The 26,556-nt window shown below is 48.6% G+C and overlaps 1 protein-coding gene across 4 annotated transcripts in view; it reads left to right on the top strand.

Moving 5' to 3' along the window:
• The first annotated feature begins 9,576 nt into the window (after window positions 1–9,576).
• The window catches only part of PAK3 (p21 (RAC1) activated kinase 3), an 85,894-nt gene continuing 68,914 nt past the window's right edge, over window positions 9,577–26,556 (top strand). For 2 of the 4 annotated variants that reach the window (XM_054214717.1, XM_054214716.1), the window contains exon 1: window positions 25,919–25,942. The gene's annotated coding sequence lies outside the window, so the exon portion shown is untranslated. Of the gene's footprint in view, window positions 9,672–25,620; window positions 25,943–26,556 lie in introns of those variants that run through there. The other 2 variants (XM_054214714.1, XM_054214715.1) reach the window with 2 other exon arrangements.

Raw genomic sequence — 26,556 nt, 5'->3', positions numbered from 1 at the left:
CCATGGCACATTCTCCATGTACTATTGTGATGTGGTCAGTCTCATAAAGGTAAAAGTCGTTCCTCTGGAACTAGTTCCTGAAGTCTTGTTTGAGGTGTCTCACTAAATCGGGTTTCAGAGGAATCTTTTTCTTCAGCTGTTGCAAATGGCTTATATCACAAAGGCAGTCTCAGTCCTGTTGCTCTAGCTGGTGTTAGGCACACTGAAGAAGAGAGGGGCACTTCAGCTAGTGCAGTTGATGCCTCTGCTATAGCTGAGAGCCATTGATTCTTTAGCCCAATATCAAATACTTTGCCGGTCAGCAGCCAGAGAGTTTCTTGCATTTTAACTTTCCAGGTGACAATCCCGGTAAGCTTGGGAAGGGTGTTCTCTAAGACACATGTTCTCTTTCATGCTGCTTCTGATTGCTTCAGTCTAACAGGCTAGCAACCCTTGTCTCCACTCTTCCAGCTGCTGGGAGGACACTGCCCTGAGCCAGCATGGTAGTAAAATCTAACTGTCGTGGGGTATTCTCCAGGCAATGAAGTCTTCATTCGTGGAATGAGAACTACATAAAGACCTTTTTCTTCTCCAGGCCCTCTGGGCTGATGTTATCCCGATGCCTATAGTACCTTTGCATTGCAACATATTGGTATCCCGGCATTCTTCAGTACCCACATGCCATCACGCAGTGCCGTGTGTTTGCCATCCATAGCACCTTTGTTCATATTCACTCGTGACATCAGTGGAGTTGCCATAGCTGTGAAATCAAAGTTCCTACTGACCTAGTATGAGCTTAGTTCTCAGATTCACAACATTTGTTGTGGGAAAAGTGAATCTTGAAGAGAGTGTTGAATGAGTAGGAGAGGCCACATGGAAATAAGGATCTGCTTTCATTTACGAGGATGGGAAGGAAGCAGCAAAAATGAAAGCAGCCTTAACCGTCCCATCTGCTTTGAAGGAATAATTCAGATACACACCCCCACCCCCCCGCCGTGATACTGTAGCTGAGGGCCTAGCATCTCTAAGGGGTGCAAACCATTACGAGTTTTTCTGTGCTGTAGACCAGCCAGAGGTAAGTCAGCCCAGGGTTGGAGGCTGTGTGACTGGGTTACCGTGGGAGGGTGTCCAAGCTACAAGAATTCTTTGCATGGATACAAACTTGCAAAGTCCCTGCTAGCTTTGCTGTTCTCACACCCTTGGGTGATGCCTTCATCATATGCTCCTAGCAGCTGGAATGCTAAAAGAAGGGTGATAGTTCGAGGCTTTAAAAACAAGATAGTATTTCCTCCTCAGGTTGCCTGTTTCTGGATGTGAGTCTGTATTGCCAGACTATTTTGTAGGGCATTGCTGCCCCCCTTGCAGGTTGGCTCCCTCCCCTCTGCCATGGAGCCTGTCTCAGGGTGATAGGGAAACCCTGGACTTCAGTGGCATCAGGCTTCCCAGCTCTCCCCAGAATACTCTGAAGACAGCAGGAGATTATGGATGGCAAAGTTTTCCTGGCAGCTTCTCGACACTGCTTCTCTTCCACAGCAAACAGCACTCCAGCCTCCTGTTTCTTCAGTCCAGAATCATCCCTCATGTGAAATCTTCTGGTGATGGAGTGCAAAAAAGAGGTCTGAATCCCTGCCTAAGCCTTTTCTGTTCCTGAAGCACAACTGCGTTGAGTGGGAAGGAGACAGAGAGGAAGATTTTTTTTTATTGCAAACATGTCTGACCAGGAAACAGGCATTAAAAAAAATTCAATAGTGGCTTCACTGTAAAAGCTGTTAATGCCATTTCATTTTCTAACAGCCTTGTTGGCTTTATTCAGTTCATTTTCATAAATCAGACCACTTTCATAAATCAGACCACCTCTGTACCTTCCCTTTTGATACTACGTTAATGTGGTTTGGTCTGGGATGCTGGGATGCTCTGGACAGTCACAGATTATATGTTGGCCTCGATATACAGCATCTCTAAACCCCCAAAATGCCAGGTACCACCGATGGTTTACCCCTTTCAAATATGTACATCGAGGCAGGTTGCTCCGCTGGCACCTGTGTTCTCAGCACAGGGCTGGGCTCAGGTGTCAAAAGCGGAGGGCTGTGCAGCCAGGGCTGCTTCACACTTACTCCGCCTCAGTGCTGCACTAATTAGTCTTAATGATTACTTTGAGGTGAGTGTAAATTAAAACCCCAGATCCAGACACTGCCAAAGTGTGGCTAACCCCGAACGTAGCCTGTGTAATGGTGACATTTCGCCTCTTGAGCCTCTCTGTTTTGATGTCTCCCAGCAGGCACAAGAATTGGTATCGTTCCTGCTCATAAGGACTTAAGGAAGAAAAATGGAGAATGACTTGTGTAAAAATCTAGTATGTTGGCAAATGCTTTTCAGATCAAAACAACCATAAACAGCTTGGAGAAGAGTTTTCATCTCTTCTCCAGATGTCTTGCCCAGCTCTAGGCATTTTACAGGTTGAAAACTGAGGCACAGTGGTATGTGGCTGTTCCAGTGAAGAATCAGTGTTGAATGACAGCTATTTTTTGAGGAGAAGATAAATTTGCTGCATTTGCCAATCTCACTGTGGTGGTTTTACTGACAGATTTTGCCCTTAAAGCATACAGCAACATAGTTACGCGTATCTGTTCCTACGTGAGAAGTAATCATCTCACCTCTGCTGCAACACTGTAGTGCAAGGGGTTGTGCGTGGTCGTGTATCAGTAAATCTGGTGTTCGTGGTGGGCTGTGGCAGCTTGGCCACACTCCCCTGGGTCTGGGGTGACACACTGCGTCTGAGTCTTGTTCTCTGACACCAGGAAGGACTAGAAACCATTCTGTGCTGTTTAGATAGGGAGGGTGAATCTTGGTTTTCTCAGTCGTGAGAGCAGATTGAATTCAACATCTTTAGCCAATAAAATCCAGCAGGCAGGTGGGTCATCTTTGCTTGTGTTCAGCTGAATGTGATGTTCCCCATGAAGAAGGATGGGAGACATTAAGTGCAAACCAGACAGGATTGGACTTTATAGGGGGTCTCCTGAAAAATTCTGAATCCTGTTGATGTTTCTGCAGGAAGCTGTGGTGTGTTCTGTTTACAAGCTGTGTTAAGGTGGGGCTTGATACATTTAAGCTGTTAGTCCTGCTGCGCCTGTTGGAAGGTGATTTAAATTGCAGTTTACAACAAAAAAAGGGCCTGGGAGTGACACTGGGGATCTGTGGGAGGCAGTCTTGCTGGGAGGTTAGAGCACAGCTGCCACTGAGCTGCTGCCCAGCCCTGAGCCACTGCGGCAGCTCTTTGCCTCATTTTTCCCAAAACCAGAGGAGCAATGCTGCTGGACTGTACAGCCTCTCCTGGGGAAGAATCACTAATTACAGCTCGGGCAGTATTTCAGAGCACAGGTTTAAGCAATATCGGCTCGTATTGTTTCCCTCTTGCAAAACCCTGTTCCAGGATGGGGATCTCTTTGCAGACATTCCTGTCCCGTGTTTCCTTTCTGAGAGGCAGGATTTGTCAACCCGGTGCCTAATACTAGTCTGAGAGTATTTCTGTTATAGGTAATGAACTATATCTCTGTCTTAGCTTTGAATTTTATATTACACACGTCCCCACAGTAGGAGAGCACTACATTCAGTTTTATCAGTTCCTGGAGGTGGATTATATCCCACTTGATCGTTTACAACAATTGTGAAGATTCAACAACATTTTAATGAGGTGTAGCAGTGGTATATTAAGAAATGTATCTATTAAACGCAGTCTTTAGTAGTTGATTGGTATTTAATTGGCATGTGTTAATATTCTTATTACATCTCAGTTAAATCCACAGTTGAAGCATTTATTTTGAGTAGGAAAATTGTGAATTGAGGTATAAATATGAACTAAAATAAAAGTGCAGCTGCTTTTAATATGAAGACTTTGTTAATAAAGTCTTATACTGACTTAAGCAAGTGTTCACAGTAGGTATTTTTAAAACAGATGAAGATGACATAAAAGAAACATTCTGTCAGTTATTGCTGTAAGATTCATAAAGAGTTATCTATGGAGGTAATTTCTATCTCCTCTTAGGAAAGATTCAGACTTCATCATTTTGCGGAAAGTTTTTTTTCTAAAGTGTGTTCCTTAACGTGACTGTGGGCATTTTTCTCCAGGGACCTGGTTTCAGGCATCAGTAGTTTGGCAACCGAGCTTCTCCAAGCTTCACCATCCATGAAAGTTTCAGACTGCAGCACCCCAATCCACTATTATTGCAGCCAGTGGCAGATATCTTGTGGGTTTGCTGCAAACAGGGTGAAACCCGTGTTTCACAAGGACAGGATGAAAGACAAAGTTTCCTGGGGCGAGAAGACAGTGTGTGTGTTGATCCTGGGAGAAGACGCTGTGTTTGGTGCCTTGCGTGATCCCCCAGGCTCAGTCTGCAGTAATGACAAGGGGACATCTCTGTCCTGCCTTGTCGTTCTTGCACCTGAGCTGAGAGGATCCTCGGGACAGCGCAGTCATGCATGAATTCTCTTCCAATGATCTGCATTGCTGCCAGTCCCTGCACTGCCCTGTGCAGGGTCTGCAGTACACGTACTTCCCAGTGCCCCATGGCATGGTGGTGGGAACATGTTCTAAACATTTGTAGAAGTTTTCTGCAAATGGGGTAAACTGAGACACAGAGCGGTTCAATGACTTACCCTCTAAGAGGCAGCATGTGAGGCCAGTGGCACGGTGGGAAGGCCTCTGGGTGCCAGCCTCACCCTGTCACTCATCCCTGGCTGTGTTACTGCCCTGTGCCCGAGTGAGCCCTGGGCACCTTCACCGCTCAGGGACTCGAGTCGTTCCCAAGCAGCGCTCGTGTGTCCTCCTTGCTCTGCCTTTGCCTGGATCTCGGCAGATCCCAGATCCCACAGCTGAGCAGTTGTGACCCCCTCACTGCTGGCAGGCAGCCTGCCTGGTTCCCATCGCTACGTGTCGGTAGGTGGTTCCTGTCTAATGAAGCTCCCTTCCAAGGGAGGCTGTTGACATGCTCCGCCATCGCCAGATGGTCCCCTTACCTCTTCTGCTCTCACGCTCCCTCGGAAACATTAATGATCCCTAAACCTCTCTGATGGAGGGGCTCCTTTTTGTGACAACCTCATTACGTGGTTATCAGGAGCTGCCACTATCCAGGTTGTCACGACAACCAGCCTGATTCAGAGCCGCTGGGAAAGGTCTGAACCTCAGGCAAATAACCAGCCCCAGCTCCCAGCAGATGCTCACCCGCAGCCAATCGGCGGGGCGCTGGCAAACCATGACATCATGGGCTGAGCAGGCCCCAAATTTTAATTGTTAGCTTTCAGCGTCCCTCCGTGTCCCTTTCCCCCTGCTGCTCCCCGCAGCAGCCCCCCCGGTGCAGCTAAGGCAGCCCTGCTGTGATACTGCTTCAAAGGGCTCCGGAGCTGCCTGGGCTCAGCAGCGCTGGCGGAGGAGCCCCCCCAGCCCCCCACGTAATGCAGCCTTGGTCGGGAGTGGGGGACGTGGCACGGGCAGAAAGCTGCAGGGTAGTGTAATACACAGAGCTGTTAGGAGCCAGAATAGGTTGATGCTTATTGGGGTTTTGTTAATGGGGATGGGAGTTAGTTATCAGAGTTAATTTTATCTGCAGGACAAGCTCTCTGGCAGCTACCACTAAGCATGGGAGATTAATGGGATCCTTACCACCCCCACCCCCCAACTCATGAAACCCTGCCAGTCAGTCTGAATTGTCAGATTGTGTCATGTCTGCCAGCAAGGTGTGATAAATGCAGCAGAACCAGCTCTGTCATGGATGGAGAATGTGTCCACCTTCCTGCCCTGCTGAAGCAGAGAGGGGTTTGTTCAGTGGCCTTGTGCCTTCACTGGGGTGTACCTGAGGCTTCCCTGGAACCGCATACTCCATTAAGGTTACATCCTACATAGCACTGGCCAAGGTGTCCTGCAGATGTGTGGCTGTGGAGCCTTCCTGAATTCCTGCCCTCCTCCTTCCCCATGAAAGCAGGATCAGGCAGCTCTTTGGAGGGATTTCTCTTTTTGCCCAAGAAAGACTTCTCTTTTTTTAACTTCCGGCCATCCTAGCTAAGTGTACATTTGGGTTCTGAAAATGCTGGTGCTTGGTCTCTTTTACCGAGATGTTTAGCCTTGCACACCTCTCTTACACAGGGAAGGGTGCTGGTAGTTTCAGGCAGTGTCTGCAGAGCTTGCAGCACTGCAATCAGTTTGGGAGGGTCTGTCTGATTAGATCTTAAAGGTGAGCTTACGTGGCTTCTGGCTTCTGAAGTCCTCAGACATCTTTCGGAGGAGCAAAGGCTACCAGAAGGCTATTTGTTGCTCAGAGGTAGTATTTATTTCTCTTGCTTTGCTGCACTGGCTATCTGGCCCTGTGTTTCTATGGGGCTGCATCTTTAGGGAGGAGTTGTCCCTGGGCCACTCTTGGTTGGGGGGTTTACTTGCCCCACAGAGGGGCTGGGGAGCTTGTGCACAGCCCGGCACAGAGACACCCCAGCACGATGGTCCTGATACAGCCAGTTCTACCTTTTTAGCACAGGAGAAAGGAGCTGTTGGGGCTGGCGGTGGACCTGGTCCAGCCAGGTCCCTCCTGCTCCTTCTCAGGCTCCTAAAGCATTGGGCAATGGGGCTCAAGTTAGGGCAGCTTCCGAGGTTACTTTTGCAGGATGAGACCCTTTCTTGGAGACCTAGCTGGCTCCTGAAAAAACAGGGCTTAGGCAGGCCCTGTGGGTCCAGAGGCCAGACCTCAAAGTGTTTCCAACTAGCTTTGACACCCATGTGACAGTCACACAGGATTGACTTATAGCAGGGACTGGCCTGCGTTCCCGTGCCCTGTGGGGACAAAGCTGGCACTCTGTCCACGTCTGGCCGGGATCAGGCTCAGCGAGACTCTGCAGGTCTGGCCCAGCCCAGCCCGTCCCAGGCGTCGCACCCGTGGAGCGAGTCCAGCTTGCACTGCTGAGCCCCTCACCTGGGGGCTGTGTGGGTGCCCTGGCCGTGCTGCCACTTGGCTTTTTCCCTCTCCCAGCAGCGTGCCAGGAGCGATGTGCCCGTTGTCAGCACACCTGGCTGCTCACAGTGTGCGGAGGAGCCCTCCAGCTCCGACGGGGTCAGCCTCATGTACAGCTGGGGTGAGGAGCAAGAAAGCTCTGCGGTTTGGGCAATTTCCCCTTTCTGGCTTTTGCCTTTGTTTCCTCTCTTTGTCTGCTTTCCTGGGAAGGCATGGGACAGGCATGGGGCATCTGCTTCCTATCAGGCATGGGACAGTCGGCTTCCATCCAGCAGCTTAAAGATAGCTGGAAAACCCAGGAAGGCCAAAATAGGACAGGTTTGAGGGCTTTGTGGTCTCGAAAGGCCAACCCCAAAGGCACAGGCTTTTAAAAATCCTCTGTGATTTTCAGGAAAAACACTGTGCACAATCAACATTTGCAAGGTTTTCTCAGCTCCCAAGAGAGTCGTAACTTTGGACCAGGCTGAGAGTAAGGGATCTGATCTTGCTTTTTCACTGCGTACAGTCACGGAGTCAAGTTTCTGCTCTTTCACAGGAGAAAGGAAGCTGAAACTCTTCCTTCATCTGCTCCCACCCAGCTTTCGGCAAAATCAGACAGAAGCCAAGGCACTGGGCTTGGTGTCTCAGGGGGCCTGCAGTTTTCTTATAGTGCTTATAAGAATAGTTTTGCTAATAGTTTATGTTAAAACTATGTTTTAGTTACTTTTTAAAATGAATGAAAGTGATTCAATCTTGACATCTGTAATTGCCTGACTTGGTGCTCTGGCTGCAGCTTTTTCCTCCTTTGGAAGCCTGTGAGCAGGACACGCGCCTTGCTGCCTGTGGTAAATAACCTCCCTTTCTGTATCCGAAGCAATCTGGAATAATTTTTGCTGTGGAGGTGGCTGGGTACCACTTGTCCACCACCTGCTCAGTCCTTTCCAGCTCTGTGGGCTGTTTTTAAACAGCAGTTTGCCGCAGCCAGTGTGGTTTACCAGGGCATGGCCCATCAGCTCCGGAGGGCTAGGTGAGGCACAGGGACCCATGACAGCTTTTTCAGCTGCGTTCCCTTCCTCACTGCAGTCGGAGGACATTCCCCTAAATCTCTGCACAGACTTTTAAGGGGGAAAAGCTGGGCCAAAGCCTAAGCCCTCTGTATGCTGAGGTCTCACCAAGGTTTTCTTCCCTGGTATGAGTCAAATCTATCACTTAGCCAGATGGCTCTGCAGGCGCTATCCTGTCTTAGCTCAACAAGGGAGAGTGTGTCCTCTGCAGGGCTTACCCCATCCGCTCGTCCCCAGCCCCCCTGGATGCACACTGTGCCGTCACTGGAGCGGATGCTACTTGCAGGAGAAAGTGGAAGGTGACTCTTCTTCCACTGTTGAGGGACAGTGGCCTTGCTGTCCCTCGCTGCTGAACTTAGAGGAGCCCGAGAGTCATCTGTATACAGGGGTATTTCTCTGCAGGGATGGCAACAGCACTGATAGCTTGCTCCACGGCTTGACTGTGACCACTGCAGAGCCAGCCGGCTAAGTGATAGATTTGACTCATAATGGGGAAGAGAACCTTGGTGAGACCTCAGCGTACAGCAGGAAGGGACACAGTGATTCAGTAGGGGCTGCTTGTCACATCAGGGTTGACCGGGTGACTCAGTGTGCTTTTGCTTATGGAGAACCTGTCCTTTGAACGAGCTGCGAGGCGACAGTGTGACCACTCGTGGTCAGGGAAGATCACATACTGTGTGGTGGGGCTGGGAGGGTTTGTTACCTCCCCTGGGGTAATACATGTCACCTGCCTTACCTCTGGCAATGGCAGCCACCAGAAGGCAGTCGTCATGCCTTGCGCAGCCCGGGCGAGGGGCGAGCTTGGGGCAAGGCTGGTCCCATGGCACTGCTGCCATGCCTGCGGCCCCGGGGGCTCTGTTGGAGATAGCCTAAAATCGGTCATGTTCATCTGTGTATTTTTCTTTTTTTTCTGGAAATAGTGTAAACGTGAAGTCATCCTTAGCAAAACAGGGTCTGTTTGTTTTCCAGACCTTTCACGGAGGAGCTGAACTGCCAGGACCATGCTCTGCCTGGGGGAGCGTAATTCTAAATGAAAGAAGAAGGGGAAAACACCCTGTGAAGAAGGGGATTTTTCCTTCTGGTGCGTTGGGGGATCTTTGCAGGGAAGTGCCCTCTTTGTCGCAGGAGTGGCCGGAGCGGGTTGCTCAAGCCTTGCGCCTGGTGGGTTTCTCCCACCTTTGGATGCTGTCAGGAAAAGCTGTCACACGGCAAACGTCATTTGAGGGAGGAAGCCCGAATTTCACGGTGCATTTCCTATTCCCTGCAGACGAGGCCCACGGAGCGTTATGATGCCTTTCGGGACACCTTTCGGAGGGGGACCCGAGGAGGGGCGGGCGGGGACCCCCCCGCGCCGCGATCTCCCCACGCAGCTGCCTTAAAACACAAGATTCGCCCCCAGCCGCCCGCCCCGCGCTCCGAGGGGGCCGCCGCAGCCGGGCGGGCGCAGCCAATGGGCGCGGCGGGCGGCGGAGTGACGACACGGGCCGGGGCGCGGCGGCGCGTCCCGGCGGCGCGCCCGGCGATTGGCGCGCGGCGGCGGCGGCGCGGGGGGGACGGGCCGGGCCGGGCGCGCGGCAGATGGGCTGCGCCCGGGGGGGGCCCGCGGCGGCGGCGGGGGACGGGGACGGCCGGTGCAGCATGACAGCGGGAGCTGCAGGTAACGGGGCGTCGGGGCGGGCCGGGAGCGGCCGGCGGAGCCTCGCCTCGCCCGGGGCCGCCCGCGGAATGCGGTGCCCGTGGCCGTGCGCGCGGCGCCCCGTCTCCTCCCCCGGTTGGGGGTGGAGGGTGGCGTGCGGCCGCGGGGAGGGCTGGGCCGCTCCGTTCGCCGGGTTGTCTGTGGGGTTCCTCTGCCGTCAGTGACACCTGTGTTACGGGGCAGCCGCCGCCTCGTCTGTAAATGGAGACCGGTGTCTTGCGGGAGGGAGCTGCCGGCGCGGCCGCCAGCCGCAGAGCCGCCCGCGGGTCTGAAGTTGTCAGCGCCGACACCGGCCATAAAGGCTGCCGTGGTGTGTGCGTTCCCCATCTTCCAACAATGCGGTCTGCTGGGCTGCGCTTCTGCAGCGGACTGAGAAATTCTGGGCTATAAATAACTCTGCCGCTTTCTTTTTTTTTTTAAATACTGTTTATTGGCAGCACGCATCCGATTGACCCCTTTAAAAACGCCTGCTAAGTTTCTCCTGAGATCCATTCAGTGAAGGGTGGTCTCTCCCCTGCGCATGCATGGTGGTGCCTGATGCCACACCGAAGCCGGTCCCTGTGCTGGGTTGTCCCTTTGTCCCAGACTTGTACACCAGCCAGCCGAGGAAGTGCTCCAGCGCGATGTCTGCCTGCTTCAGGCGTCCCTCCTCCCGTGGGGGATGCTCTCAGCGCCAGTGCCCCCTTTTTGGTTATTCACACAGTTTTCAGATCCAGTTTCCACCAGTGCCAGAAATGAACCCTGTTTTAAAAACAGTGATGTATTTAATGTAGAAGGTTGAGGGAATTCAGATGGGAAAAGCCATGGCTTCAAAGTGAGCAACATCTGAAAGAGATCGTGGGCCCCAGCTGGAAAGAGTGGGGCTATTTCTAGACTTGCAACCCAAAAGGGTGTCGAGGGGGGCTGGATTTTGTCTCTCCCTGTGTGGCTCCATTTGCTGGGGGGGCCACAACGTGTCGGAGTGAACAGACCGGTTACCTGTGTGGAGTTTGTCAGGCGCCCCTAAAACCTCCATTCCCCTCATCCCCCTGATGCCCCACCTGCCCCAGTTTGACGCCGTGCAAAGATTGTGGGAAAGGGGAGTCTGCTTTTTGTTTTCCTTCTGGGCACAGTCGGTGCTGACGTTCAGTGCAGGGAACCAGGAGGCCGGAGATCAAAGTGGGCTTTGCTGAGCGACTTTCGGGCTGACACGGATCACCCCGGACTAAGGAGGAGGAAGACGGGGGAGGCCGCAGGGCTGGAGCCAGGCTGCTACCTACCTGCCCGAGGGGGAAGAGGGAACAAAATGCTGCGGCCAGAGAGGATGATGAGATGAGATCTTCTCCCCTGGCTCCTCCTCTTGTGTGAATCCACCTTCTCCGTGGCTGTCAGGCGGGAAGGAGGGGGCCCGGGCATAGCTTTCAGGCGACAGGAGCAGCCTGGGAGGAGGCTGCTAGTGGGAGAATGGGGGTGAGAACGTAGCCCTGGCCAGGGTGACTGCAGGAGGGCAGGCCGGAGGGGACCATCATGTCCCCAGAGCAGGAGCTGGTGCGGGGCCTGCTGGCAGGGAGCAGGCCATCCATGCAGAAGTGACACCGGGGATTTTCAAGCACCTTTGCCCCATCTCTTGTGGAAGTGGGGTGTGTGGCTGCGGAGGAGCCTCATGCTTCCAGGAAAGGTGGTCAGTCAGGTTACCCAATGGCGTGGGCAGAAAACAAAGTAAATCAGGAATTGGGGGTAACTGGTTTTAGGACTGGGTCATGGGCCGGTGGATTTTTTCAAGGCTGGTGTGTGAAGGTTGCCATGTGCATGGAGGGGAAGGATTGCCCTGAGTCTGGGTTTTGTGCGGTAAGCACGGGGCTGGCGAGGGACAGCCATACTTGCAGCTGCACTGGTTGGAGCTGCCTTCCTTGAGTGTGGGACTGGGCAGAGGGATGGGGGGGCTGGGTTTGGCGCGGGGGGGGCTGGCTTCATGGGTGGGAGGCTGCAGGCAGCTGCCTCTGGACTGCAGAGCAGTTTGTGCTCTGAACCGAGACCTGCATGGGTGGCATTTCTTCACTGAGTGACTCTGGATAACTAAAAGTAAGTCTCAGTAGCTCGTGCGAGCTCTGAGCTCCTGTTACAGGATTAAGTTTCCAGCCTCACAGGCCACCGCTTGCAGCGGCAGCAACAGTTCGGGAGGCAGCTGTGGCAGCAGTGCCACAGCAGGCAATACCCAGGGTGAGCTGCTTTGGTTGTCACAGGCCCTGTGCTCGGGCCTTGCTCACCTCGGGGCTTTAGCATGAGCATGCCAGCTTCTTGTAGGGAATGTCTGATGGGGGCTTTGTCTCCTCTAAACTAACATGCCCAAAGAGACTGCGTAGGGGGGGTCCCGCAGAAGTTGGCAGGTGTTTTGCCGTTGGCTACCATGAACTCCACCTCTCCAAGTACATCGTTCACTGGACAATGTCTCTGTAAGGATCTGACCAAAACTTGGTGTTTCAAAGTGTGTGGGAGTTGGGGTCCAAATTATCCTGTGTGTCCTGAGCCAGCTCACAAGGTCTGGAAAAACAAAACTTGGCACAAGAGGTTGTCTTCCTCCACCCCACATATTTCTTTGCGACTTCTGTGACTATGGTTACGGCGATAGGTGAGACAAATTCAGCTCTGCACCATATTGTTTGCCATAACAAACCTGGCTCCTGTGCTAGCCATGTCCTGGCCTGGCAGTGTTTGCTCCTAGAGGAGAGCCGGTTTGTGGTGATAGTCCCATTTCAGTTCCTGTTCCCTCTGCCTAGAAGCTTTCTCCTCTTTTTCTTTTAACACTTTAATTGTGACTGTGGATCCAAATGTTCTGGAGATACCAGTGTTCTGGGATCAAAAACAGCCTGGAAGCTGGAGGCCTTTCAGATCTACCTTCAACTCCTCCTTGATTTTAGCCGTGTCTGCACAGACTGGTCAGAGGGGAGATGCTTCTGCTCTGATTGGACTCCCTGTGACTTTGGGACACTAACACTGTTGTCAGTTTGTGCCTAGCCGGTTCAAGTACTAATTTCTGTTCCTTGCTGTGCTACACAGGGGGCAGGTGGGAGCCCACTGTGATCTTTCTCTTTCGTTACCTGCCTTAGCTCCTGCTTAAGGTGCTTGAAGCTTTTCCCCCAGGAATTTAATGGGCAGGGGGAACAGACTGAGTGGGTGGGGAGGGCAGCAGTAGGAAGGGGAGAGGGAAACATGAATTACCTTTCACTTGCAGAAATAAACCTTGTACTCACCAATACTACTTTGTTTTTAGATAGCATTTCCCCCCTGCAGCTCTATTTTGCTTTGTACCTTTCAGACACAAATAGTTGAGCTTGCGTATCTTCTGTTTCTTCTATGTTTACTTTGATTTGCCTGATACTTGAAGAATGGCATTAGGCTGAGTGGTAATTGGTACGTCTCACTGGGCTTGGGTCAGCACAGGTGGAGATGATGTGAATGTCTTGTCTCAGACCTGCTGTCGCTGGTGTGTCTCCTGCTCCTGGCAGTAATTCTGTAATGGGAAAATACAATAAAAGTATCTGTGGTTTTCTAGTGGCTTGTCTCAGTGCTTTGAGTTTTGGAGATCGTTTCCAGGTGAACATTAGCACTCTGTTGGGGATAGCAAAGGGACTTTTCATTTTGCATGTTTAATTGGACAGGTGCAACTTAGCTTTGGCAGTGCTCTGTTTATGACTTGGCCTGTTGGGTTTCCTAAGACCGGACACTGGGCCGCAAGGTGTCCCTCACCTCGTCAACCAAGCAGTGTGGGACATGGCAGGTGGGCACCCCTTGCTCTGGGCAAGCAGCGTGGCATCCACTCAGTCAGTCCCACTGACTGTCATCCAAGAAGCCTATGATCTTGTTGATGCAGTCTCATGTCCCCAGCTACTAGAGCTCTTGACCCCAGGAAGCCCTGCATTAAGTATTCAAGGATAAAGCAGTGGTGTTATATATTCAATGGGCTTATTTCCCAACATTATTTTTTATTGTCAGTTGCTTATCTAGTAGTGTATTGGCAGATGCAACTGACTCTTGACTGATCCAGAGCAAAGCCCATCTCTGCCCTGGAGTCTTTGCTGTCAGTTGCGCAGTTTGAATAGTTAGCACAGCTTCTGTGTGACAATGCTGGTTTTGGGGCTCCCTGTGTAGGGGGGACAGGTGCAGGACGCTCCAGCACTGTATAAGACTTACAAAGACGGGAAATGGCAAAATTAAGGTAGAATACACCTCCTTTACTCAGTCTGCCCTGGTCGTGTGTACTTTTTTATTACTATCAGAAGCAAATTAAGGCAATTTGGATCCCAAAACACGTGTTCGAGGAATCTTTGGGCAAGTTTTACATGTTTTTTCATGATCCTAAAGGCAAAATGGTGCTTTCTCAGAGAAAGTGAAACATATTCTGATATGACCCCTTGACTTCTGAAAGTGATACCTTGCACATGGACCAGTGATAGCAGTGCATTGATCCAGCTTGCTGCACACGCATGTGCTTGCTTTTCCCGCAAGACAGTGTACTGCAGTGTCATTTTTGTCCAGCCTTAGATCCCCTGAAACAAACTGCCATTTCAACATTGCAGTACAGCACAGACTCCAGAGCTGGACCATTCTCATTTTCTTTCTAATCCTCAAGTGTGGAAAATGCTCTGGCACCTTAGCAGGCTCACCGTTGCTTTGCAGGGTGTATGCGCAGTTGGCTGCACGTGATTAGGGGAGTACTAAAACATTTTCTTGTCATGTCACCTGAGTGTGCTCGTTTCTCCCGAGAGTGCTGTTGAAGGGGCAGCAGCTGTGTGGTCCCCCAGTCCCTGTCCTTCTGCTGGCGTGAATAAGTTGCTGTTTGCTTTATTTGGGAAGGGCACTGGAAAGTACTTTTGTGTGTGTCTCAAGGGGAGTGAAAGGCCTAATGTTTTCCATTTTCTGTCTCCTCCTTCTCTATTCCCTATTGTGAAGGAGAAAATCCTCCAGATGAGAAATTTTCCAGGCGCTTCCCTGCAGAGAATTTTGATTCAACCTGCAGTGCCCAGATGCCAGCTCATATTTATCAGGTGCACCCAGCCACTCCCCAGGTGAAACATGGGGCTGCTGGTGCATAGTAAACCTGAGAGGGAAGAATGGCAGTCACACAATTAAATCCTGGGCATATGCTAAAACTGTTTTTAATGTCTCCTGCCCTCACGGGCAGAAGATTGTGGACTTGGATTTGGAAGGCTCTTGAAGTGTCACCAGAAGAGCTGTCAAATGTGTGCATGCAGAAATGGAGGCTTGGAAAATGCCTTTAATTGTGATTCCACTCTGCACAACACAGATTGTCATGCTTTGAGCTCAGGTTTGTTTGTATCAGGGACAGACATTGATACCACAGCTCCTATTGGGGCATGAATATTTCAACAACTGAAACGATGCCTGCCTGCTCCAGAAAAGAGCTGCTTACATCCTCGTTTGATCTTTTTAGCAAGCCTAGCCAGCTCAGGTTGGCATCCTGGTTATTTATTTCCTACAGATACGGTCTCTGTTAGCTGTGCTGTGCTTTGACTCTCCTCTCTTCATTCCAAAGGCTCTGGGAACTAAAGTTGGGAAGAGGTGAGATTTCTAGCAAGAAAAAAAGACTAAAGCAGCTAGAATTTGCTCCCTATTTTCTTTCTTTTTGAGGAGGCACCTTGCACTTTGTAGGATCTGTGGACCAGAAAGAGGTGGGGTAATATTTGGAAGTATCTAAAGTGGCAATCCATGGGCACAACCTTCTCCTTTCATTTCTGCCCCACATCCTGCACCACACCTTCTCTCCGTGCTCTTATTCTCTCTCCACATCTTCTTGCACTAGGGGAATGCAGAATCCTCCTCTCTAGTGGCATTAATGAATAATATTAAGCACTTCAGAAGGAATAAGCTGAGAGTGGAGCCTTATTCTTTTCTGCAGTATATTAACAGTTCATGCACAGAGAGTGTGTCTTGAACCCTTCTTTTTGAAAGCTATAGTGATACTGAAATGCTGGAACTCCTGGTACCATTGTGTGTTTCCGAAGTAAAATGCCTCCAGAGTATCTAATTAGGGGGCACTTCCTACAGCCCTGATCCGTAACAAAGGCAGCAAGAACTTTTGAGCAACTTGCTCTTCAGGGCATGCCCTCTCTTCTCCTATGGTCTGTGGAGCATGCTGAACACGCAGGGTGAGTGCCAGGCTTCTTCATGTAATGAGGAAAAGCAATAGGAGTCTGGGTATGAGGTAGTTTTCTGGTTCTAGGTCCGTAGTGTGTGGTAAGACCTCTCTCCTCTTCCTTAGTGAGCAGCAGCATATGCATGAAGTTTCTAGGCCCACAGATGATGCAAGAGCTCAGTTACCTGATTCTTGAGTATTTTATTTTTTGAGCTGTATTTCATGGTGTTTGCATTGCTGATCCCGGCAGAATGGCAGAGTTTGACCTTGTGGGTACAGCGGAACATGTGTGATTCTCTGTTTCAGGAATACATCTGTTGGAGTGGTTATCCTGAGTATAATTGCCTGTGTACCAGAACAGAAGTTACACATCGAGAGTTCTAGCTATGTATGGACCCCAGGAAGCAGTCTGGTGAACATAATCTTAAAGTCAACCCACAGTAGGACTTTTGGGCAAGGAGAGGGAAAAATCGTGCTCTTAAATATTGCAAACAGCCTCTAAAGCATAAGTTTTCATTAGACTGATGGCTTTTGTTGGTGGTGTCATTAGGCAAAAGATGCTTTGCACTGGTCTGTCCTGCAGTGTTAGCGAGACACTACGTTGCGATCCATGGAGCTGGCCGTGTCTGGCCACTGGTCCCCCTTGGCACAGAGAGGGCGGCTCAGGCTGGCCCAGGCTTATCCTCCCAGAGTGCTCACCTGAGTTCTGAACGTTGGTGCCAGAAGGCGGTGAGCAGCAGGTGCACGCTTCAAGAATTTTTCTTTACTCAGAGGATCTCAAAGCATATTTTCTGTGAAAACTGGTTTAAAGGTTTACAATAAATGGCTAAAAGTCAGGCCTGGAGAAAAACCAGGCCTGTGTTAAGGCAGGGTCTGACTGCTGCAGGGGGGCTGGGTGCCAGGTTGAGTCCTGTCAGACACACTGCAAACACAAGGATGAAGTCAAATGTCCACAGTCATCAGTAGAGCACTGGCAGAGCAATGCAAGATATCAGTTAGATGCAAACATGATTGAATTTTTGTGTCCTGAACTTGCTGTGGGAGGCAGTGGTGTTGGTGTAACCAGGGACCTTCCAGACCTAGGCCAGTAGGTGCCCAAATGATAGAACTTGGGTCCGTGGTGACTCATGAGGACAATTTATGGCAGAACATTGCTTACTTTGTATGTCCTTTTTCAAAGCAGACCTGTGGTGCTAAGGACAGAAGAGTTCTGGCACCCCAAGGCTGCAGGGCTCATTTGAAACATGTACACTGAAGGAGGGACACGTTGGATGAAGAATTGCTACTTGTGACATATCAGGTTTTAAACGCATCCGATACAAGGAGCTTGTGAAAGGATCTGTATTCAGGATGTGGCTTGTGCATAGAGCAGAAATGTTCTGGTTGGTGACAGTTTTAAAAGACAAGGCCTCCCCACCCCTGCTCAGCCACCACTGCAGGCCGGTTGCTGAGCCGAGTATTGTAAGGTAGCCGTTACACAGGTGACCACGTAACACAGCGGGATTTATGATGGAAGATGTAGGGACTCTCTGGGGACTGGGGATTTAAAGGCTTTTTAGACACTTTGCACTGCATCTCACTTGTGCGTGTTTGGGAGGGGTGTCCTTGTATGCATGTATATCCTATGCAGACGTATTTTGAGTTGCTGTGTGTTTTGTCTGAATTTAGAAAAGGAGTGATTTGGAGAAAGAATCCTCCAGGAAATGTTGTTTTTGCAAGCATGGGCCTCTTGGCTGTGATTTGGGGGGGAGGAAGGGGTGGGAATGAGGGGGAGGTTCACTGAGGTTTTCTTCTTTTCTTGTAGCATTTTGGGAAAACTCCAGCCAAGGCCCACATACAATCAAATGAATCAGCCACCCTTTTTGCCATAAGTAATTGGCAGCTCTAGCTGCAATGCAGTTTTGATGTATGGCTAGTACACTTTTTCTTAGTTAATTGAGAAGAAACACTGCAGTAGACGCATGATGTTGAGTTGTTGGTCTTTGTATGGAGTCTTTGAGCTAGTAGGGAGATACTGTAGGCTGCTTCTTGAGAGGCTGGAATTTGCTGCAAATTATATCCCATACTCTAGTCTGAAGGCAGTCGTTGCTGTTCATCTGCTATAGAAAACACATTTCTTGTTGCATACAAGTGTAGAGGGCACTGTAAGCTGGCACATGGCACTGTTGCTCAGTGCAGGGTTTTCTTGGAAGAGTCTCATTTTATAACAACTTCAAGAGAATATTCATGTTCTCGGATGAGTGACTGTTCTTGTGCTGACAAATAAAGCATTTTTGGCCTTCTCATATTCCTGTAACAAAATGAAATTCACTTGTTTTCTAAAGCATCTGGTGCCAATTCAGACTCAGAGCTTTCTGTGTCTGCTGTAAGATTTCCACTGGGCTCGGAAAACTTACCAGACAAGCTCAGCATTCACTACTGGAAGTATCTGGGGTAACTGGAGGGCTTTCTTGTCCTGGAAACAGGACATGTAGCAGTTGCCCTTGGCAGGCTAAGACTTGCCAAATGCCTTTTATTTCCTGTTGGAAGCCTAGTTTTACATGGAAGGACTATATTAGGTACACAACTGTAGTATCTGTTGGTAAATACTGGCTTTAATAACATACGCTTCACTTTAGCTGAATAACAACAGTGAGAGGTGAATGTTGAGCAGGGAAATAAGCGTGCTGTACTGGGGCAGTAACATCAGTGTTCTTTTACAATGTTTTAAATGGTAAATACCATACCTATTATTTTCATAGCATTTGAAAATTCATTAGAAACAAGTCCCTTTGAGGAACCTATAGTCATAAATGTGATTAACTCAGCCTTGGAATTTTAGTCACGGCCAAGGTTTCACTAAATGCCGTTCTAAACAGAGAAAACAAGCCTGGCCTCGAGTTATTCTTTCATGAGATTGCTTCATAGACAGGCAGCATGTGGCCTTTCTCCCTCCAGTTGTTCTGTGGGGGAAGAAAACATTCAAAGAAAGCACAGACGTTAAGTCTTCACAGGGGGCAAATAAAATGGTTGGCTCCATAGCATTTGCACCTGAAATGAAAACACAAAAGTAGCTATTTTTGCCCTATGCCTTTCTAGGGGGCGGAAGGGACTCTTAGGTGTCTGAAGACGCAAACACATAGAAAGCAGAATGGCATCTCCTTTCCATGCATACTTACCTGAACAACATTCCTGCTTGTTCGGTTCAATGTGTTATGTGTGTCTGGAGAGATTATATCCAGGCCAGCTGGGCTGAAGTTTGCTCTTTCTCTCTCCAGTTCACTGGACAAGTGTTTTACGTTTTCTTCAGCATAACTTTAAATGGACATTGTTTTACCCTGTTCTGTAAAGGAGCTGGTATTTCTACAACGCATTCTGTCATGTAAGTAACCTTTTTCTTTTCTGAACAAGGTCATTACATCATGATGCAGTAATCCTCTGCCTGTGGGATAAACCATCCTCTGTCTGTGTCTCTGTCTACTGCTCTTATCTGTGTTTGTTCTTTCTTAAAGTGTGCACAGGGGGAGGAGAAATGAGGGGAGAGTAGAAGTTTTGATTCTGGCCTGTTAAACTATGTTTAGAGAGAATAATGCATGGGTTGTCAGATGCAAAGGGCTGTTGTCTCACAGAGCTATTGCTTTGATACTTTATCCACAAAGAGAAGTTCCAGAGTCTCAAGTCAGAAGAGCCTGGGGATGAAATTACACCTTTGCCAAGCTCTGACAGGTTAAACTTTACGGAGATGCAGGTAGCAAATTATCCACAGACTGAATTGCAAAGGAGGGCTTTAAAATGGGCTTTAAAAACCTGCTGGGAAGATTGAGTGGATAAAAATAGTTAGTTCTTGTATCCCTCTTTTTGTCTGTAGAGCTAAAAGCAACCTGCAAAGGAAGAACAACGTCGTTATCTTGGTCTCAGCCCAGAGGAACCTGGGGGATGGAGCAATGCCACTGTGGGTGAAGCGGGTCTGCACGGGAGCGGCAGCAGGACCCAGCCATCTTGCTGCCTGCCCCATTGTCTGGCCAGTAGACTAAGTTGCCTCCCTGCTTATTGCAGTTTCTAATTTGTCTTGTATGTGTCTGTGTACTTTTTCCCGGTCAGTTTATACCGCATTATATCATTCATGGCCAGCCTCGGGTGTGCCCGATGAAGTATGGTTCATAACTATTTTTGATTAATTTCTAAAGGGATTAGGTGACGTGGTTGCCTGGACAGCAGGGACTGTACTTGGTGACCCGATGGGTCTCTCCCACTCCTGTGTTCCTATGTAACATGATGTGATGCCATCTAAACTGCATCAAGATGCCTGTGATGTAATTTCAAACTGTCTGGCCTGAGCGTCAGTGAAGTTAGGGAGGCTGCGCATGTGCAAGATGGGATTGGCTTTGATTATGTCTATTTAGCCCAAATAGTAGGTAGTAGATAGGCAGGGTTTGGTTCAAAATGAAACCAGTTAACTGAGCAGAGAAAGTAGTGCAGATCTATTAGTGGTTGATTCCATCTTTCACCTGCTCCAAGAGGAAATAGCCCATCGTATTCTACTGTACAGCTCCAAGTCCTGTGGCAGATTAAGACAAATAACTAAGTTGAGTCATCTGGTTGTAGTGTCTCAACAAACTACTTAAAAAGATGTCAGGCCCTCATTGTGGGTGGATGTTAAAGTGGCAGAGCTATCAAAGAAACACATCTAGAATCACATGAAGGCTTCACTGTTACTGTCATGCCATACTTTATAGCTGCTCAGAGCATTGCAGTGATAGAGCACGTGTCCTCCAATGTGCATGTGATAGACTCCTGTAGCTGTCAGCAGGACAGGACTGTGATGGACACCTTGAAGGGCATGCTGGCGTGGGTACAGTTCTGTGCTCACATGCCTTTACAGCTATCAAAAGAGATACGTGCATCAAGTTGCTTGGAGTGCAAGCAGAGGAGCTCAGATTGGGCTGTGCCCACCTGTAGACTTAGCTGTGGCTGAGCAGTCCCTGTCCCAGTCAAAAGGGACACCAGTTAACAGCCACCTTATGATAATATTTCTATGCTTTGCACTTCTCCCTATTTTATGATATCACACAATCCAAGAGTCTTTTCGTAGAGATTACATTGCTGACAGCATCTTCATCCATGTCTCAGCTGTGCTGCCTCTGTCGATGAGAATAGGCTCTGTGTAGTTTGGTCCAATGTCACAGTGTTTTAATGGAGTAGGGGAGATTTCTAAATGAGAATTCATTATGCTCTTTTATCGTTGCCTGTTACTAGAAAAATTCTAGCAAATGAATTTGTGCTACTTCATTTGCATTACTGGTTTGCTTCTGCTTAATTCTGGCAGAACCCTTGGACCCAGATTCCAAGGGGATGACCACGTTGTAGGAAAAACATGGTCACAGCAGAACTTCCCAGCCATTAGTGATGACAGTTTTGACTTTTCTACAGGCTAAATTTCAGAGCAGCATTGATTTTTATTTCTTCATGTAACTTGTGATTTGCTGAGTTATAGCTGACAGCAGCTTTTCTGTGTCCTTAAGGGGTCATTCTGCATGTGTGTGTGTGTGTGTTTGAAAACTGCGGAATCACATCTTAAAAAGAAAGTCCTCTGAACATGCTTATCTGAGTATAATACCTTTCCCTTTGCACTTAGTTTTAAAGCCAAATGTCATGAAAACAACTTTCAGAGCTTTAATGTGGGCTCATAATTTTCTCATTGATGCTATTAATATTGCATGCCCACTTGCTCCATGGCGGGTGTCAGCGCTCGCTAACAGCAGCCATCTGTGAGAAAGGAGCTGCTTCCTGGCGTGGAGTAAAATTTAGGCCAGCTGTGGATGCTGGAACCACATCTTAGAGACTGTCCCTCTGGGTTCTCCCTTCCCTGTGCTTTGCCAGAGACCCCGCACTGAGCAGAATTCCTGGTGCCCAGGATCCCACAGCCTGTGGAGCTGCATTTCTGGGTTAATGTCTGTGGCTCACGCTCTCAAGGCAGAAGGTAGGGCCTGAATTATTACCGCATTGGGCTTGTGCTGTTGTCATTCCAGAAAGCTGATATCCCTCCACTCAAGGGATTCGCCCATTTCAGTCCATTTAACTGTGAAGTAGTTACCAGCAAATTATGCTCTTGTTCAATTTGGGCAATACTTGAAACTCGACATCTCCCCCTGCACCCGTTCAGCACAATGGGTCTAGTGAAACAAGAGAAAATGCAATTGCAACTCTGGCCTGATAGTTTGGGGGAAGCCAGTTTTCCTGTATTTTTTCCTGTGATGTTGGAAAAATCTTATCACTCTGCCTTCTAGCTTTTAATTCCTGGAAATATAAACAGGTTAGAACTGAGAGAGCAGGGGAAAACAAACTCCAAGCAGCATCCCAGGTAAGTCTTACATATACAGGATGTGTGTTTTGCTGCATGTTGAATTGCTTTGGAGTCAGGCTTCAGAGATCTGAATGGATTTTCAAACCTGTGTCAGAGCTCAGTGGTGAGATTACTTTCAGCAAAAAAATAATCTGTCAGTACTGTTCTCTAAGTCTGCGTTAACTGTCTTTCTAGGGGTTTCATGACACATCTGCTCTCACAGAGGCCAGTCCTTATGAAAAATAATGGCCTTTGGCCAAATCCTGCCTCCAGTTATGTGGTCTGACGTCACAGAATTTAATTCACAGAATTGAGGTTTATAAAGTAGCTGTGTTTAATAACTGCAATAGTTCTCATCTTGATGGTGACACATAAATAGCATTTGCAAGAGGAACATGGTCTCAAGATTTCTGCCATTTCCCAGTGCACATTCCTCCTTTCTATAGCTTCCTTTCAAAGTCCTTTCCCTCTCACAAGGTTTCTTTCCTCAAACAGAGTTCTTGGGACGGGTGTTTTGCAGATGGCTGTAGGCATAGGCCAGTCACTGAGAAAAGGGCTTCTACCCTGGAGGTGCTTCCTTATAGACAGGGAAAAGAATGGATGGTTCTGCTGTCCGAGCGGCCTTGAGAAGAATAGAAACTTATTTCTTTGAGGGCAAGTGGACGTTCTGCAAAGACTTAGGAAGTGATTCATCTCTGTTTACACAGTCTGCAGTATCAGCTTGTCAGACTGGGATCGTATGTTGCACTTTATGATATAATGCCCCTGAATGTGAATCATATCAAGGCACTCTTACAGTTTGCAGCAGCCAAAGTTATATTAGTGCTGATGATAATTGCTAAAAGAGTATCATGATCTACCTGGGTAATCATGACTGGGTTCTATCAGTAACACTGAACACTCATCTTCTGATAAAGGCCGCACCTTGCAACTGTTGTAAAACTTTGCTGAGCTGGGAATGGTACAAGCCCAGAGAACTAGCACAAGAATCTGCCTTGGTGGCCGGTCACATAACTGGCCACATGTAAATGTGGCCCACATGTGTGGGATCAGAAGACAGCTTAGGCTAGACCTGGGTTTATACTTTTCTTCCTCAGACTTCTCTGTTATAGAAATCAGTGGAAGTACTCAAAGGCAAAGAGTCAGAGAAACTTCTCTTTTAGCTCACAGGTCGTCAGAGATTTTGTATTACCTGATATGAATCCTGGTTCAGACTTAAAGGAATGCAGTCCCAGATGGTTCAGCAGCTCCCAATTTTTCCATTGCAAATACCAGAACTATGGTGATTTCTGGGGGGAGGCCAGGGCCTGAAATGGGCTGTAGAAGCACCAGTAGCTGTCTCAGTTGTGTAGGTGGGTTCTTGATATTGAAGATGTTAACTTTGGACAGGCTCCATAAGTCTAAGTAACTGCTGCCTGGCAGGTAAGTATAAGTATTTGCTGTCCACAATGGATGGTGAGACATGTGCAACTAGAGCTGGATTCTCACAGGAGCTGAGTACTGCCTTCTGCGTGCAGTAGTTTCTCTGCTGCATTACTGAATGCTATCATATTCTTTGAAAGCAAATAAATTAAGTTCTACTTGTGGTTGGCAAGAAATTTATGGATAAGATGTTCAGTGCAGGAATTTTGTTTTAAGGAAGTCCAGGGAGTCACTGCAGCAATGGTACAGATTTCAGGTGGAGGCCTTGCGTGAGGCGCAAATGGGCTGTGCAGTGAGGTCTGGTAGCGTCTTCTGCTCAGGCTGGCGTTTCTTTCTGAATGAAGATTGAGGTGAGCTTCGTTTTGCTAAAGAGAACACGGAGGCTCTCTGTTTCATTGGTAGATGCTGTTTGTTGTCTCCTTCATAAAATCCTCGACAGAAGAAAGAATTCTTCATGGCGAAAAGTGCTCATGCCAAGTAAAACAACAAGAGGTAGTGGCTTGAAATAGAGTTAAAGATTTCTAGGAGAAGCACGAAGTGTATTCTGTTTTCAATGCATGCCTTATTGCCACATCTTAGATATTCCTCGATAACATCTTCTAGTCAGCAGGCCCTTATCCATTCTCTACCAGTATTAGTTGCTGCTTAATGACATATAATTATATTGGTTCTTTATCACTCAACTTGCCAAGTCGTTTATCTCTTGGTAGGAAGGATGGAGAGGAGAATTTATAGCCTTTCTGTCTCTTCATGTTCTGCAACGCAAATGCACATTTTGCCAAAGCCTTGGGGAAAGTGCATTATCTGAAATTGCAGGCGATTGCACACCTAGAAATAGGGGTGTTGCACACTGCCTGCACTGATAATCTAGCTGAGTCCTTTTAATACCATGTTACTCCATATCCACAGAGTTTGGTAAAAAGGAGATCAGTGAGCTGGATAATAAACAGTAATTTCTGATGTGTGCATGTACAGCACTCACATGCACGTAAATGAGCTTTTTGACAGCTGTTGCCAGCAAGTTATCAAAGCAGGTTTTTTACTGAGGCTAGATAGGTAAAGAGCAGAGGTGTGTAATTCCTGGGACACCAGAACAAGTGCAGTGTTCTCTTCCAGGGTATAAGGTGACACTGCAGCTAGAGGGGAGCTGGTCTCCCCTCCGTTGTCCATGGAAGTCAGCGTGGGGCAGCTGCTCACCAAGGCACTTGCTGCTGGGAGGGGGCTGTGTCCTGTGCTGATGGACATGCTGGAAAAGCAGACTTGGGTGCATCTTCGAGAACTGCAAGCACAGCTTTGGCTGCAGAGTAGATGCTTCTTTGATTGTCTAACTTACAAAGAAGGCAATCCATCCTGTCAGTCTGGGAGGAGGAAGTTCTGGGCTTGTCAGAAAAGTGTCAGCAGCTCAACTGATTCAGTTATAAATCACTTGCTTCGAGTGGTGTGGACACTCAGTGTAAACGTGCTTGTGCAAATTCCAGCCTTTGCTTTGATCTATTTTGTGCAGTTGGATTGTCAAATTAAGTAATACTGGCTGCTGAAAGAGTTAGGTCTGCTTTAGATGTGTTGGCATTAAAGTTTAGATTGTAGTAAATCACTTTCTAAGAAGAGTCTGGCTGGTGTCTTCTGTGTTGTCAGTTTGGGTGAAGAAGCTGAAGGGAAGGCTGATGAGTTCCAGTAGACCCAAGTCCTGGTAGTCCTCTCCTCCCCTCTGGTGGGAGTTACCGCTCTCAGAGCCAAGTTGCAAGAATGTGTGCTGCTTCCTTTGTCACTGCGGGGTTGGAAAGTTAGCCCAAGTGCCTTCAGTGGCACTTTAAGATGAGTCAGCAGATGCTACGTACAAGTGGTGTAGTACAGACACATCCTCTCTTCTGCCAGCTTTTCTGGGTGAACAGTAGTTTTTGGCAGAAGGGCTTCTTCAGATAGTTTCATGGGGCAGAGTCATGTCACAGGGCCGCATTTGCACGTTAAGAGCGTGTGGCCCTGTGCCCTCCATCTCCAGAGCTCTCTTAAAAGGTTTTAGGCCAAGATCATCACTCGCTTGTTATAACTCACATGCTGTGCTTGGAAGAACTGATTCGTGTGGAGTCCAGCATCTCAGATTCATAGGAAGGACAGATCCAAGTTGCCTGTGGCCTGTGTGTTGGAGAGCCACGATAATAATGGGAAATGACAGCAATACCTCACCTTCTACCTTTTCCAAGCACTCTCCAGCCATTAACTAATTAATAATCTACACAGAATGCCTGGGAGGTGGCCAGCAGGCTGGTTCATTGTTGGAGGAAGGTTGATTGGAGATTCTAACGTCCTTGGACTCTTGATGGCCTGGTCACCGTGTGTGCACAGCACTGCTTACAGGTAAGTGGAACCTGAGCTCTTTCCCTGTCGTAGGGCCAGGTCAGAAACAATTTTCTCTTCTATATCTCCCTGGCACTAAGACCTTTTAAAGCTTTTCAGAAAAGAGTGGGAGTGGAAGAAATGTTATTAAGAAGTTTTCACAAAGGAGTGGAAAAACTGTTCCAGGGGAATCTGGTTCCCCTGCCAGGATACTTGACAGGCTGGTGCCTGCGTTGGACCTGGGTTTCCAGCCCCAAGTCCACACTTTCTTCAGCTGCTCTCTAAGGGAACAGAAATGCTGTTCCCTCTCTGTTTCATCCACAGACATGTCCTTCTGATGAAGTCTTCCAGAACAGTGGCATATTCCCGTGAAAAGATTCTCTTTCAAGCCACTGACATGTAACTTCCTGAAAAATTCATGACCAGCTCCAGTCAGAGAGCTTGGCTCTCCCAGGAGCATGTCCTGTGCCTGTTGGATTGCGACATTCCCGCGGGGAGGCAGAATTGTAAGTACAGGATCAGTTCCAGGTGACCAGGGATTTGTTACAGCATAACTGTAGCCACTGAGAAATGAGGGAATTGAGGCACATTGTAATTATGCAATTGGCTGGAGTCTCCGTGATAAGTCAGTTACA

The sequence above is a fragment of the Rissa tridactyla genome, chromosome 9 (assembly GCF_028500815.1).
Source record: "Rissa tridactyla isolate bRisTri1 chromosome 9, bRisTri1.patW.cur.20221130, whole genome shotgun sequence".
Taxonomy (NCBI): Eukaryota; Metazoa; Chordata; class Aves; order Charadriiformes; family Laridae; genus Rissa; species Rissa tridactyla.
The sequence above is the reverse complement of the archived record's forward strand: the minus strand, read 5'-3'. Positions and strand labels throughout refer to the sequence as shown.